Source organism: Fringilla coelebs (assembly GCF_963513975.1).
Source record: "Fringilla coelebs genome assembly, chromosome: 9".
Classification (NCBI taxonomy): domain Eukaryota; kingdom Metazoa; phylum Chordata; class Aves; order Passeriformes; family Fringillidae; genus Fringilla; species Fringilla coelebs.
The window spans coordinates 13,188,564-13,203,856 of NC_140067.1; the positions used below are offsets into that span (position 1 = coordinate 13,188,564).

Sequence of the window (15,293 nt, forward strand, 5' to 3'; positions counted from 1 at the left end):
ATCCAAAGTAAAGTTACTATGATTTTGGTCCAGCTTATGATCTCTACAGAAAAAGACTGTTCAGTTCTACAGGCACATATCAAGGTTGTGTCCCTTTTACAGAGCATTCCATTCAGTAATACTATTTTGTAGCAACTCAATAAAGCTGATAGTTTTTCTGGGTAATTACCCACAGCCCCCTGCAGGACAAATTAGCATTCATGACCTGAATAATGCTTACTAGAAAGAGTTCAATGGAATTTACTTAATCAGAATCATTGCTTTCTCATGGCTACACTATTTTTAACCTAGTCCCTATTGTCTGCTAATAGCAAAAATCCTGTCAATGCCAGGTCCAACTTGGCACAGGGTGTATAAAGAGAGAAAGATTATCCTCCTCAAAGGTACACAGTGTGTTTTTAAAGCTTATGGACTGTATTCTGCAGTCTTTACTCAGACCTTGCTTGGGTGAAAGTGCATTGAAGTCAGTGGGAGATTTTCCAGATGACAGAGTGTTGAATCAGACATTATGAAAAGAATTGTGTATATATGTTTGCAAGACAGTCCATGGTTTATAATTTCTGGTAACCATGAAAAGCTGACTAAGAGGACTTTCAAAGGGAAATTTTCTTCTCTGGGTTTGTGAGAGAAGTTCCTGCCTGTTTCAAGACATTTTGTAGGGTTGTTTTTGTTTGGGGTTTGTTTTTTTGTTTGGTTTGTTTGCTTGTTTTTTGTTTGGTTGGCTTTTTGTGCGGTTTTTTTTTGGTTTTTTTTGTGGGATTTTTTTGGGTTTTTTTTTGTTTTGGTGGGGTTTGTTTGTTGTGGGTTTTTTTTGGGAGGGGGAGGAGGCAGGGTTGAGTTTCTTTTTAATTACCACTGATATTTTCCAAATTATATAAAATAAAAAAAGCTATTCCTTTGGTGGTTTTGACAATTTGTGTTTTACCTTCTGCTTCCTAAGACTGTGTAACATGTCAAGGTTAGTACAACACTCGTGAGCCCTTCAGAGGCTTAACGAGATGCTCACTAGAGCAGACCAGGGAGATTGGAGAGAATTTCTGAAATACTGAAGAGATTAGGTGTGTGCATGCACACACACACACACACACACATAGCCACAGCTACCAAAAAAACCAGAAAAATAGAAAGCAGGAAAGTTATGTGAAGTTGAGGTACCATTTCCCATGAAATACTTCATGCTTTAGCTGTGTTTTCCTTGTGCAGGATGTATCAATCACAGTAATAGGAAATGGGAGTTGAACCCAATTTGAACAGGGTTTTGGCAGTGTTGTCTGACCAGTAGCTTCAAACTATAGACAAATTACTTCCAGTTTCTGGCTAAAGGTACAATATTAAAGAAATCATGTGCAGAATTGTTGTTCTCTGATAAAGGGTCCTGTGCACTCTTAAGCAAAGGTCATTTGCACTGTGTGTTTGTGCAGTAGGATGTAGCTAAAAGCAAATTTTAGTGAATGATTTAATGGCCCTTGGATGTAGACAGTAGTGATGCTGGAAATACAGAAACCTTTGGAGAATTGTTTGGGGCAGTAGTCTTAGTGAAAGAGAGTATGTGAATGAGTACCAATATAAAACACACAACTGACATTCAGTACACCAAAAAATAGGTTTTTTCCTCTCCAGGTCAGCCTACAGGAGTCAGAATAGGTCATAGTCATGCCAGGTGAGATTAAGCAAGAAATGGGACAGGCTGAATAAAACAACATGAAGTGTTGAGTAAAGAGAGACTCATCAAGGCCAAATTTATCCTCAGCTGTGTGTTAGCACAATCCAGTTCAGGACGATCCTGACTTACTTGTTTCTGTAATTGTTAGGAGGCATTAAATAGTGCTGCTCTGGGAGGAATGGAGCAATAGCATTGCAGCCAGCAGTACACTTAATTGTTCATAGGTGCAAAAAAAGGGAGTTGTCCTTTAGTTTATTATTTCTTTTACTTTAGCAGCACAAATTACAAACCATGCCAGGATGTTTCAGGCAGAACCTTTCCTCTCTGCCATCACTGAAGAAATATATAGACTCCTCAAGTAAAGCAACAATTGCCTACTTGGGGAGAGTGAGTACTCCAGTTTCAAATGTATTAGGTGAAATAACAGGTTAATTTATTTTAAATGAGCATCATATTGTTTATTTGAAGAGGAGATGTAATTACAATGGAAACCTTAACAGTAGCAACATTTACCAAGTCTTAGTCACTGAGGTGGAGTTTGTATCACCTGTTTAGCTTTGGTTGGACTGACTCATTCCCAAAGCAGACTGTGAAGCCTTCCTCTTGGGTATCACCCTGTCCCACACCCATCAATTGCTTAAAACTCTTTTTCTGGACCTTCACAACCATCCTTGAATTAAAACCTTTCCAGAAGGAAGCTAAAACCAGGTTCCAAAATTCTAAATTGTCAAATTCAGCCTTTACTCTTAAAATTCCTTTTGTAGATTCATTTAAATTTGAGAGTAAATGGGATTTTATCCCAGGTTTATATCCAGATGCAGAGAGATTTTGAAAGACTGTCACAACCAGAAAGGGAGCTTGCTTATGAAAATACTCTTTAGGAAGTATGAATTTTGTATTTCTTTCAAAGTGACTCTTTCATCAAAAAGGTTAAGAGAGCTTCATAGAAATTAGTTTTCTGTTTCACAGCAGCAATTCCTAACTCTTTGCTTCCATTTCTGCTTTTTGCAAATGTTGAATCAATTTTTCACATTCCACCATGATACTGACCCCAAAAAAATGTTAACTATGGTTATGAGAAAAATTTATACAATTTTACAATAGACTAAAATGTAAAACTGAACCAGAAAACAGCCAGGCTCCCAGAACCTCATTTTTTCTCCAATATCAATTATAAGAACAGGTCTCACCTGCAAAACATTAGACTTAAGCTCAAATTAATTAATTGATTAACCACTCCCATCAGGGCTATTTGCTAAAGACAATACATCAGACCTGTAGACAGATTGGTGAAGGAACAAGTAAAGAAACTTCAGTTATTTCACATACTCTGTTTATTGCCCATAGATTCCAAGTTTGAATTCAAAGAAGGGGTTATTGATAGTGTTTCATATAAAGCAATTAAAACCCCTCCATAGATGCAGGTGTGCAATGCAGATTGCTTTGAGCTGTGTTCAGCAATGTCTGTCTGTCTGGGATCATAGCTCTTTGCCCAAGAACTGTTTATTCATTCTGATGCAACAGCAATTAGAAGTCATCCACATAGAAACTCTGAACGCCTTGAGAACAATTAAACTTGCGGTAGCACTGATAACCAACAGTAACTGTGACTATTTCCTTGATGAGATTCATAAGCCCATTTTGCCTGGATGCACTGATCTCTGGAATTAAATTCTGAGAGCTCCCTACTTCTCAGAGTTTGTGGATTATCAGACTGCCTATCTTGGACTTGAACTGAGGCAGCAGTACTCTTATCTAGTCAATATAAGATCACAATTCTCAACTGTAGTCAAGTACAAGTACAAAATACAGACTTAAAAAGAGGCATTTTAACCACCTCAGTTAAAACCACCACCACAGATCCAAGGGATGAGGAACAAAGAGGTATCAAACATAGAGCACTGAGACTGGTAAACTACTGCAGTAGTTTGCAAGCACATAAAAATTAAATTCCTCCTCTCCAACATGTGCCGACCCTGCTTATATTCAGTGTCCTAAGTGGAGATAAGGGACCGGTTTTGCTTTGCTCATGTGGGAACAGGAACAGCAGGAGCACTGTGTTGGCTTCTCAGGCAGCTGTAGTCTGGGAACTGAGATAAAGTTATGTGATTAGAAGTGAATAACTGAGAGATTGACATGACTTTAGTCTGTCTTGCACTGCGAGGTGTTATGGCATCTGACAAGACTGAAGAAAAAAATTCCCTTGGAAAGACACTGTTGTGTTTGGTCTGTATTTCAGTAGAAGACAAGTTGCCAAAATCCTGCCATTCAAAATGGCCAAGATGAGAAATAGTCCAAAAGATGGTGTAATATGATACTTGATGGTGAGCAGAATTATTCTTCACGACCTACAGTCATGCTGCTCATTTATTAATGTATATAAAGGGAGTGGGAAATTGTACAAGCCATATCAAGGGAGAATCAGGCCCTTGGAGTCTAAAAGATTGATTTTGGTGAAAAAGACACTCTGGAAGTTGTTTAATTGGCTTTTGCATCTATTAAATGTATTTGCTTTTTCAAGAGGGAACCAACATCCATGTTTATGACTTGTTAAGAAAAGAATACGAAATATCATTACTGAAATCTTCAGTTTATCTTGAAGAATAAGCAAATATTCTGTTGTAATGTGAGAGAAACTGCTTAATATTTTACCTTCTAAACCAGTAAGACACTTAAGAATAAATATTCAGTACTTCTCTAATGATATTGTTAAACTCTTTTGCCAGGTAAGAACTGATGTTCTGCCACTAATGTTCTTTATAAAATATTCCCTGAACCTTCAACAATTCTATGCATTGCACAGTGGCAGAACATGGTCCTAATAGATTAAATGGTTTGATTTAGACTTTGATTCAGGCGTGAACTCCTGCCTCCAACTAGCCATGATGCCAGTTTCTTTTTTTCCTTCTGGATATTTTTGCAAATAGGAATTTTCATGCCCTTCACCACACTACTGCTTATGCTTCAGAGGATGTCCACTTAATATCCCAAACATATTTCACTAGCCTTCTTTAACTCTCTTTCAACATCTTTTGCTATGGTGTCACTAAAATACATGGCACTGGTGAGGTCACTGGGATTTGCATTCCAGCTGTGCTAACTACTACGATTGCACAAATGCATTTCTTGCTTGTTCTCTGGATCATCACTGATATGGGTAGGGATGGTCACAGCCTTGTCCAGGGCAAGAGGATCTGATAAAATGATGATGATGATGGGTGGAGGACTGCACACAAAATCTTGTGTTTGCAGTAGTAGATGATTTATGTAACTCTTCAGAGTGGATGTACTTAGTGTTATACTTGAAAAGCTTGTTCTAGTCCTTAGTAAACTTCATCAGTGTAAGCATTGTTGAAATTCACTTGTTTTTGTTTTTTTTTATGGTAAAAGTCTAAAGACATTTGAGTGGTTTTTAACAGAAATGAATGCTGTAAGATTTGCAGTTAGAGTGACATAGCATTATCTTTCAGAAAGCAAAAATAGCAAGTCAGGCGGTGTAGTAGGTCTTCTATAATATTTGAGTGGGAGCTCTTTTATCAATAATGTAGCCTTGCCAAAACCAGAAGTATGCTAGAGACCATGACCTTTGGAAAATAATGTTTAGTGACATTAATCTACATCTAATAGAGGGGTTTGTATCATCACTTTGGTTTATATCTGCATTTTTGTAGCACATAGGCTGTCACCTGCATTTATATAACATGAGACTGATTATTCCTTATCATGCACAAAATGCAGACCTCGGGGAAGAGTTCATTTTGGCCCATTTCCAGGGGTATGTGTAACGTGTTATGAGCAGAATACTGCTTTTAAGGCTATCGAGTGCAATTTGCACTCTTTTTCTCTTCAGTATGTCTTATGCTTGACAAGATAATTGCCCCCCATAACACACACACATCCTAAAACACATTCATTACAAAGCCATTGTATTGACATATAGATACAGATATCAGTGAAGGAATGTACTTGATATTCTTTATATAGTATGATATGTCTGGAGTATATCTTCATAAGTAAAAGGGAATTTAACAATTGTAATAAACTGAAAATGAAGAAACGAAGTTGAGAACCTTGCATGTGTAAGTGTTCAACTTGTCAGGAAAACAGAATGTTCTATTTCACATAAATAACTTATAAAGAGATGATGGTGATCAAAGTTAATTTTTTACTGTGGAGTTTCTTACAAGTTTGTGAATCTTCTAACTTTTTTTTGTTGTGAATATTCCAGTATACATTGCCTAAGCATGTATGCGTACAAATACATGCTTTGTGTGTGTAGCAATATGGAACATATGTACTGAAATATGTTATATGAAGAGTTCCTTGTTGGTTATTATTTTAATTCTATACATTAGATATACAGGGAATTTGCAATAAATTATAAAAGGCATTCTGTCTTTGAATATTTGTAAGTTGTGCAAAATACATTCATCATCAAGCCTGACTCCGAAACATTTTAGAAAATAAGCAAAAATAATTTTAAATCAGTTTTGTTCATTTTTTTCACATACCTTCCTGGGGAGTCTAAGTGTACACTACCATAATGGTATTATAAAATATTATTTGTATTCAATCTTTTGCTTTTACAGTTTTTATGACTTCTTATTTTTGGCAGAGATTATAGGCTATGCCTTTATTATTGACTAGCAAAAATGCCCCCCCAGAAAAAAAAAACCCAAAACCAAAAATACCGAAAGCCAAAAACAAAACCACAAAGAACACCCACAACAACCTCCCCCCAAAAACCAAACCAACCAAAAAAAAAAAAAAAAAACCAACAACCAAACAAAAAACTATAAACCCAGAAGGGGCTAGATGTCTTATATTGGACTTTTCCGTCCTTTATTCTGAAAATTCTATATAGGTCTTAATTTTCAATGCTTTTAACAGAATTTGCTGGTCCTTTGATATGGTTGTATATAATTTTAATATTGTTCAACTATGATAGCTGTATGGTGTGGTACTTCCTGTCTATTGCTTAAGCTATAGTTTTCATTGAGTTACATAATCAAAGATACCATTACAGCAGCATCTAGATCTCACATTCCGGTTTGATGAGAGCAGTATATATGACAAATAACAGGGAAAAGCTGGTCATGCAGAAAGCAGTCATTCCCCCTAACCTCTGAGGTGAATTGTGTTAGGTAAGCTGTGACCTGCTCTTCCTTTGGAAAGCAGCTTGCTTATATCCATTCATGACAGTAAAAGTATGTCCTGTGGGAAATATAATTTTACATTATTTCCACTAAAGGAAGTTCAAGTAATGTGAAATAAACAATATATGAAACAGAATTCTGTGTGGTGGGTTCTACCAAAACTCATATTGTGTACTTTGGGATGCATATGGTAAGAAACCTTTCTCCACAAAGGTCTGTGTTTGCCTGTGAGATGCACGGTATTCCTCTCCTTGGTGGTCGTAGGAATTACATTTTTGCTCGATGGCCTTGATTTGTAGCCACAACTAAAAGCAGCTCTGTTCAGTGTAGGTAATTTTTGTTCTCCCCTAAACCTAATACAACATGTATGAAATCAATGGCCCAACATACTCAACAAAACTTTTTTTATAATGAGGAGTTCCCAGACAAGCAACATTTTTTCAGGGCTTGCATTTGCAACACCAGCTGTAACAACAATGAGCAAGTGTGTTCAGACACCACTCTCAGCTTGCTTGGTGCTACTGAGTGACAAGAGCATGGTGAACCTTAGAGGGTGTCAAGGTTGCATTCCATCAGTCCAGGCCAAAAAAGTCTGGCTAAGCACAAAGTAAAAGTGAAAGATTGACATTGTGGTGCAGTGATTCAGTGCTCTGTTCTGTTCATTTAAGTCCATATATAAAATACAGACCAATGGAAACTTGCAGGGGAATAGAATTTGTTTCTAATGTTAGTGATGAAGTCTATCTTTGAAGTGACAGTTCTATAAAGACGAAGACTATTTAAACATTTTTGATTTCCACACTGGTATCTATAAATAACTGTTTCATTTGACCAATACCCTAAAGCAAGATAGGGTTTTTTTTTTGACTGATGAAGGTTCTGCTTTACTTCCTACAAGTGCAGTCAGGGGTATTTTCCAATACACCCTCTGTGTGCTGGATCTGCAGTTCATAGAGAGCCTGCAGTTTTCAGACAGGTTGTGTGGTTTTTTCACACTTAAAATTTACTCATTCTAGCCATAGGTACTTTCAGTCTATCACTCAGGTTACTTTCCTACCCCGCAAAATTTTTTGGATGTGTTAAAATCTGATGTCAAATCACACTGTTTACAGAAATATGAATCTGTGATAACTCCAGTGAAGTTGGGTTTGCATGAAAATAACTGAGTTTATGCACACAAATAAGTGACATACGGAGTTTTACATCCACAGACTATTGATGTGTATTAGCTGTCTGCTTGTGTGCACTTAAGTTGTTAAATCCAGTTTAGCTTAGCTTGGAAAGGATAAATTCCCAGAGCACTTTCTTAGTGAAACTTGGGGTAAGTGAGGAACATTGACTAGGTTTTTATTTTGCTAGCTAGAGTATCTTTCAGTTGTAGCAAAAAATTTGGTATGGATCTATCCTGACAGCAAAGATGTGGGAATATACAAGTAGTTCATTAATATGCAATCCATTTTAGTGTTCAGCATGAGGTTTCTTTGTGTGGCCAGTCAAATGTAAAAACTGGACAGTAACATTACAAAGGCAATATTAAAATAAAAATGCATGTGCAAATTGCAGTAGTTATACATTAAAAATTAAGCTATGCTATAAATTTCTTTTTATACATGAAGATGCATGCATGAAGTTTAGAAAAACAGTCCAGAAGACTTAACGCCCAAATGAAATGCATGGATCAGTAAGTAAACAGACTGAAAATTCTGTTGAATATGATGTCATCCATTTGCTGTAGGTCAGAAATAAATTCATACTGTTAATTATAGGTATTTATCATAGTTCATATGATTTTGTGGGGCCTTGTCAGTGATCAAAGGTGGTTCTTTGGACACCTGTCATCAAGTGAGTTAGTAATTGTAGAATAGCTTATTTATTGAATCTAATATGCCATTAAATAGGCTTATTTTCTCCTTTCAGCAGTTAATGTTGTTGATAAAAGGACAGTTCTGTTTTAGTAAAGTTGATTTGTTGCAGTCAGGTACAATAATTATGTTCTCTTATACATACTACATGTTTGCTCATTAACACATAAAAGTTTTTCCATTACAGCAATTTTAAAAGTCTTCAGAGGAAAAGGCATGGAGAAATTGCTGTCATACATGTTTTCAGTATGCCCAGACAGACTCTTGAAATTGTTGTTAAAAAAAAAAAAACCTGGAATTTAGTCCTCAGACAAAAATGCTGCATTTGAGAGATGAGTTCTGCATTTAGAAATCATAGTGAACATATGGAATACAAAAATAGGAAGATTTGAACTGGAAGGGAAGTAAATAGTGCTACTATTAGACTGTATGACAGGTGGGAACGTTTTTTCCTTTGCTTCTCTGAGCCTGAAAGTATATTTGTTCTAACCTTGCACCTGGATGCAACATGCTTTCTTTGAATCAATTTGCATTCTGCCTGGGAAAACCATTTCTGGAAAGAATGACCTCTCTGGGTCTTGCAGCTTGTTTGTGGGAGAGATGTGTGCCAGTTCAGAGCCCTCCCTTCAGTGATGTCTAAGACCTCGAAGAGTTCTTCAGCCCCACTAGGGCACAGAAGAGCCTATTGAGACTGTCAGCCTTTTTTCCTGCTAGCTACTTTTTTTTATTAGGCTGATAAACTCCTGAATTGTTGAAAAGCAGCTGCTCTGAGAAGGATTTAGCTAATTCTCAGGGCGCTTCTGGGTGTGTGGGAGATATATTTACATCTGGACTATGAAGGTTCCTTGCATTGTTAGGCCTAGGTGACCTCTTGCTAGATCAAAAAGAGGTTGCTGGAATGCAATTAAAATGCGGTGTTGCTTTCTTTTAAAGCCCCAGTAACCCAATCAACAGCTCTCTTTCCTCATTTTTTTGTCAGTTCCTTTGCAGTTTCTGATTTTATTCCCGTTTCAATTTTGTGCCATAATTTGGTTTTACCTTATTGGAAAATACCTCAGATCGTATTATTAAAAGTCTTTTAAAAAAAGAAATGAAGAAAAAAAGTGTCCTGTCTTTTAATAGCCAGTTCTGTGGAGGTTCAAGCTATTAATTTTCACATATTGCTCAAGTAAGCAGAACTATGTGCATTTGATTTTTTCCCTAATAATCTCAGATGTAGTTTTGTTGTAATGTAGTACACAATTCATATTGATTAACAGGTCTGTAAGCGAGATATGCATTTTATAGACACATTCCAATGTGGAGCATGAAATCGAACTGTAAATAATTACGTTTTTTAAAAGGGTGCGCTTTTTTCAGTTCCATGGCAAAATTTGTACTTACTGAAACAAAGGTTTGATTAAAACTAAAAACAAATTTACATTTGCAGGAGTTTCAGCACTGTTGTTTGCAATTTGTTATATGCCTTTACCTGGCATGCTATTTCACCCTTCATGACACACATCAATACCTTCTTTATGTCTGGCTATTACCACTCATTTAAAAATCTATTTTACATGATTCTTTCAGCCAAAAATGGACCGTAATGACATAGAATAGAGCCTGTGCTTCATAAATTCTCCAGGAATCAATACTTTGGCTGGGAATTTGTCAGTCTCACAAAGCTATGCATCATTAAACTTTACTATTATTACAGTGGACTCTGCTTGAAAGTTCACTACCTAGCTGATATTGGATGAACCCATTTAAATCAAGGAAAAGATATGAGACACAAATGCTTCTGTACTGACATGTATTTATTCAGATAATGTTTAATTTATGAAATAGAAGTAGCTCTTAAACTGCTTATTGGTTTATGGGCAAAGTTCAGCAATATCATCATTAAAGATTATATACTGATTACAAGTTATTGGCAAATGACTTTAAACTGAATCCATTCAGATTATTTTAAACATGACATATTCTTCTCATAGGATCTTATATATTAATCACACAACATTGAGTTTGTGAGTATAAACATCCAATTGAATTCAGAATCTGTATCCAGTCAAACCATATTAGCAGGAGTGTTTACTGCTATTAAATACAAACAGGTTTTTTTTTTTTTTGTTACTCTGCCTGTTTACAACATGGGTTTTCTTGGTAAAAATGCAGGTATTTGTGCAAACAAAAATATTTGTTACACACTATTGATCATGTGGTATGCATCATTATTTTGTGTGAAATATTTCAGCTCCCTTACCAAACAACAAGGATTTTTACATGGCTCCCAGACAGAATAATGAATAAACAATGAAATTCAGGAGTTTATGGATGACACTTGGGAGAACTGTTTATTTCTACTTCTTGAGATTAATCTTGAAAACAGAAAGCATATCCACAAATCAGGATTAATTTACAGAAGGGTTATAAGCGGAATAAAAGCTAGATTCAAAAGCAGATTATTGGTATGCAATAAACAAAACAGACTGTATATACTGTCTGCCTCACATACTTGCTTGAGTGACCAAGATTTGAGAGCTATCAGATCTCTCAGGACAGCCTTCCTTAGCTCTTCCCCAGTGCTCCAGACCATGGGCCAAATAGCATTCAGCTCAGCTGAGAGTGTTTGTGCCGACACCAGTGGACATCACAGTGTGCAAGTACTTGAGAAAATACTTAGGATCAGGCTTAGCCAAGTATTTTCTCAAGTACAAGGATTGGGATTAACTGGATTGGTTCAAGGGCCTCTTGGTTCCTCCTCCCTCTAAGAAGCATGGACATAAGGCTCCAGTGAAATCACAAGCTTCTAAAAATGCAAGTATTTTTGTTAGTCCCTTGAGAAGTCACCTGCAAAAAGATAAAGGACAAAATCAATGGTTTGTTGGCAGGCACACACACAGGCACATGCCCTCTCTATCCTCTCCTTGGGGTTGCCACACCTGCTTGTCTGCTGTGTCAGCATCATCTCTCATACTCAGGAGATCAAAAAAGGAGAAAACAAAAAGGGTCATTAGTTAAGAGGCGCAGGTGTGAAGAGACTTTCTAAACCATAGACTTTGTGCACCTGCTCTGGGGAGCCTTGCTGGGAATTGGGGCAGGTGTACTAACCTCCAAGCTTTGCCAGGCTTGCAGGGACTGCTGGCTGTGGATACTGAATTTTGTATGTGTGCAAGGGAAAATTCTGGTCTCGCTGCTGCTTTGTAGTGTGATTCAGTGCATTTACAGTCCAGGGCAAATTATGGCACTGTGATCTCTTACACAGCTGTAAAGGATCTGCAAAATAAGCTCTTGTTTAAAGGCAGAACAAAGTCTGCATGTCTCACATCAACTTAAAGTCTGCATTTTAAAAGGTGCACTCCTGCTTTGATTACCTTGTGTATTTTTCATCTAAGTCATAAATACTGAAAAGAACAAAAATAAATGACTGGGCTGGAATATTGCATTCAAGTTTACCAGGCTTCTCCCAGACATGTTAATGTCAGTTGTTTTTAACAGCTCTTGGGGTTCTTGCACACTTTTCCAGAGTTGATTGGGTTACTCTGTTGTTTGCTTGTGTTTTGATGATGTCTTAAAGGCATCCACAAGATGAGGTTTATCATTCTAGGCCCAAGTTTATGTGAGAGCTTAGTTGGATGCCAAAGTAACTGTGCTGGGATCAGTACTCCAGTCTTAAAGATGCTATTTGGAAATCATTAATGCCCCGCTAAAATCTACAGTGTTTGCACTTTGTTTGAAGCAGCTGAAAAGGAGACACATCTCCAGTCTCTCATCCATGCATTTTCTTTTGATATATCTCTACAGATAATATCTGTTACACAGTTCTCTCATCACAGAGAATACATGAACCAAATGTAATTAATACAATGGGAGTTGCAAGTTAGAGTAGAGAATGATACAGAAGGAGGATGACTTACAAAGCAGGGCTATGTGTGGCATGGCTGATAGAAGATCCCTGAGGTTTTAGAGAAACTGTTCAGCTTTTCACTAATATTGAGCACTTCCTCAGGGACTCCAGCTACATGGAACTAGAAAGATAAACTTACCCTTTCACACACAGTCCCACACAGAATCTTTCACAGCATTTCCAAGGAGAAGGATATGACAGCGATGCAACTGCTGTATTCATTATTGTCTTAGTATTATTTCATTTATAACACATCCCTACGTGACTGGCATTTCAAATCTAAAAGTCAGTCCAAGGCATCCATCCTTGGCATCTTGCAACCTGATCTAATCAGCACAAATCACATCTGAAGCAAAGCTACTATAAACATGTATAGCTCTAGGCAGGGGGGGAAAGTGTGAAAACAAAAGTTTTTTGGTTTGATTTTTGTTAGCCCAATTGCTTTAGTTCTACTGGCTGTTCTTAAGCAAAGGTAAGAGGTGGAGAGGGACAATAAGAAAACTTAGGGAAGAAAATGAGGAGTTGATGGAAAGGGTATGACATCATTGGATGCACTGGGCAAATGGGGAGAGGTTGACCACTTGAGGCAGAGCCTGGACAAGAAAGTAGGAAGTTGCAAAGAGACAAAAGAAGCACAGCACAGGACAGAGTCTGCAGAGTGAATGTGGAGTGTCTGGGGAAGCAATAGGAAGCCAGAAAGGAGATGCACATGGATTAGAATCCTTACAGGGATCCCTGAATGTGAACAACAAAAATTACTGGTTCTTTTAAAGAAACAGAAAGGTCTTTTGTAAGATTAAGGGCTGATGTTTTGAGCTGAGAGTCCAAGAAAAGGCTTTGTTAGCTTGAGACATACAGAAGATTGTAGGACAGATTCTTCCTCCAAAGCACCTGTATAAATGGTGCACAAGTATTGCTACAGGCTTTAGGGTGAGACAGCAGATGTGTCTTTGTATGTGCCTTTTGAGTCTAAGACTTTGTGACACATTCTGAATCTACATGGGGCCCAGCCAAAAGAAACATCCCTGCTGTCCCTCCCAGAGCCTACTCACCCTTTTGGGCTTTAGCTGCCTAAGAGATGCGACCTTTCAAACCTGCTGTGGAGGTCATCTTTTTATGCATGAAGTACAATCCTGACCCATTTGAACATTAACAGGGAAGTTCCCAAAGAGGTGGTGAAACAAGAGAGGCTGCCAGTGGCTACCAGCAATCCCAGTGTTCTGAAGTGTTTTCTCTTTAATACTGCTGCATAGGGGGATGCTGGTGTACTCCTCACTGACTCCAGCATGTCTAGTTTTAGCTTCCTGCATGCATTGAAGTAGGCAGTGCTACTACTGCTGCTTTAGTCTTTCAAGGTTCAGAATTGGGAGTGATTTTTTTATAATACTCTGCCTAGCAATCTGATGTGTTGACATTTTAGGAACATGTATTTTGAACAAATATATTCTTATGAGAAATTCCTATTGAACTGCATGAAGAATATTTTTAAGTAGAATTTTCTCCATTAAATGCTCTACTGTGTTTTTAAAATTCCATATTCTTGGTATAACCTTTTTTTTTGTTTGTTTTGTTTTGGAGTAAGTTTTGCCCAATTATATTTACAATCCATAGATTTTCTTCTGTGAGATAGTTGGTTCTTAGGATTTAAGCACCTGTTTTTGTGACAATTCAAATTCTCTTTGCTTTTTGGGGGGTTCAATGCGCTGCCAGAACTTTTAGAGGGAGATATAGATACTGCATTCTTTATGCAAACAGCTCAGAATTTATAAATTCTTTCTGAGGTGTCATTCAGTAAATAAGTTGGATTTTTCTTTAAAATTCATTAAGAGTAAATGGCTAGTGGGAACAGTTTCTTCTCTAAATTCATAGTGCTTGAAGTTCTTTCTGTGATGCCTTTATCGTCCTTGCAGAGTTCAACGATTACATATTTGACTTCAATTTACAAAAGCTTACCACTGGGGTAAAGGTAATATATTTGGTGTTTTGATATAATCTATTTCGTGAGCACTACTGTCAATATCTATAAACTTCTCTCAATACACCACACGAATGTTAACATTTTCCTTTTGACTATTATTACCTCCTAAGCAGCAAGGATGTTCAGGAGGGGAGAGGGAGAGGGATGTTTTGGATGATTTGCCAGCTACAACCCAGGGGACTACAGATGCCACTAGCCTTATTTTTATATTTATTGTAAAATTAAATGTTGACATAAGGTCTGGGGGATTTGCATGAATACAACAACGTCATTATTAAACAGCTGGGATCCTTGAATTTTTCCAAACTAATTCCAGGGGGAAAAAAAAGAGAGCAGAGCTCAAGTGATAGAGTGGAATGAATAGTCCCTCTTGTTTTTTCAAGAAATTATTCTGTGCTTTTGAAAAATTATCAACAGTGGTAATTTCAGTGCTTCTTTCACTTAATACTTTTTTCATTATTCACGTGAAGTCTGTAAAGTCATGTAACATGCACATTGATCTCCTTTTTGCTGTACCAGGTGCCAATTTTATTGCAGAATATAAATGTGTGCTATACAGAGGCCCATTTTTCTCCTCAGACAATAATGAGAAATGTTTTTGTTGTTTTAAATAGCGTTGGTTGTATTAAAACATCTGGTTACAGAGAAGGGCTGTATTAAGCAAAGGGTTATGCCTGTTTCTCCTGGCATATTCAGGACACAAGGTCAAATTTTGCATTAAATGGGTGAATGAAGGGTGAGACGTCAA

General features: G+C 37.2%; 1 protein-coding gene across 12 annotated transcripts in view; it reads left to right on the top strand.

Moving 5' to 3' along the window:
- Positions 1-15,293, top strand: part of ADGRL2 (adhesion G protein-coupled receptor L2) — a 384,884-nt gene that overhangs the window by 111,974 nt on the left and 257,617 nt on the right. The window lies entirely within an intron of this gene.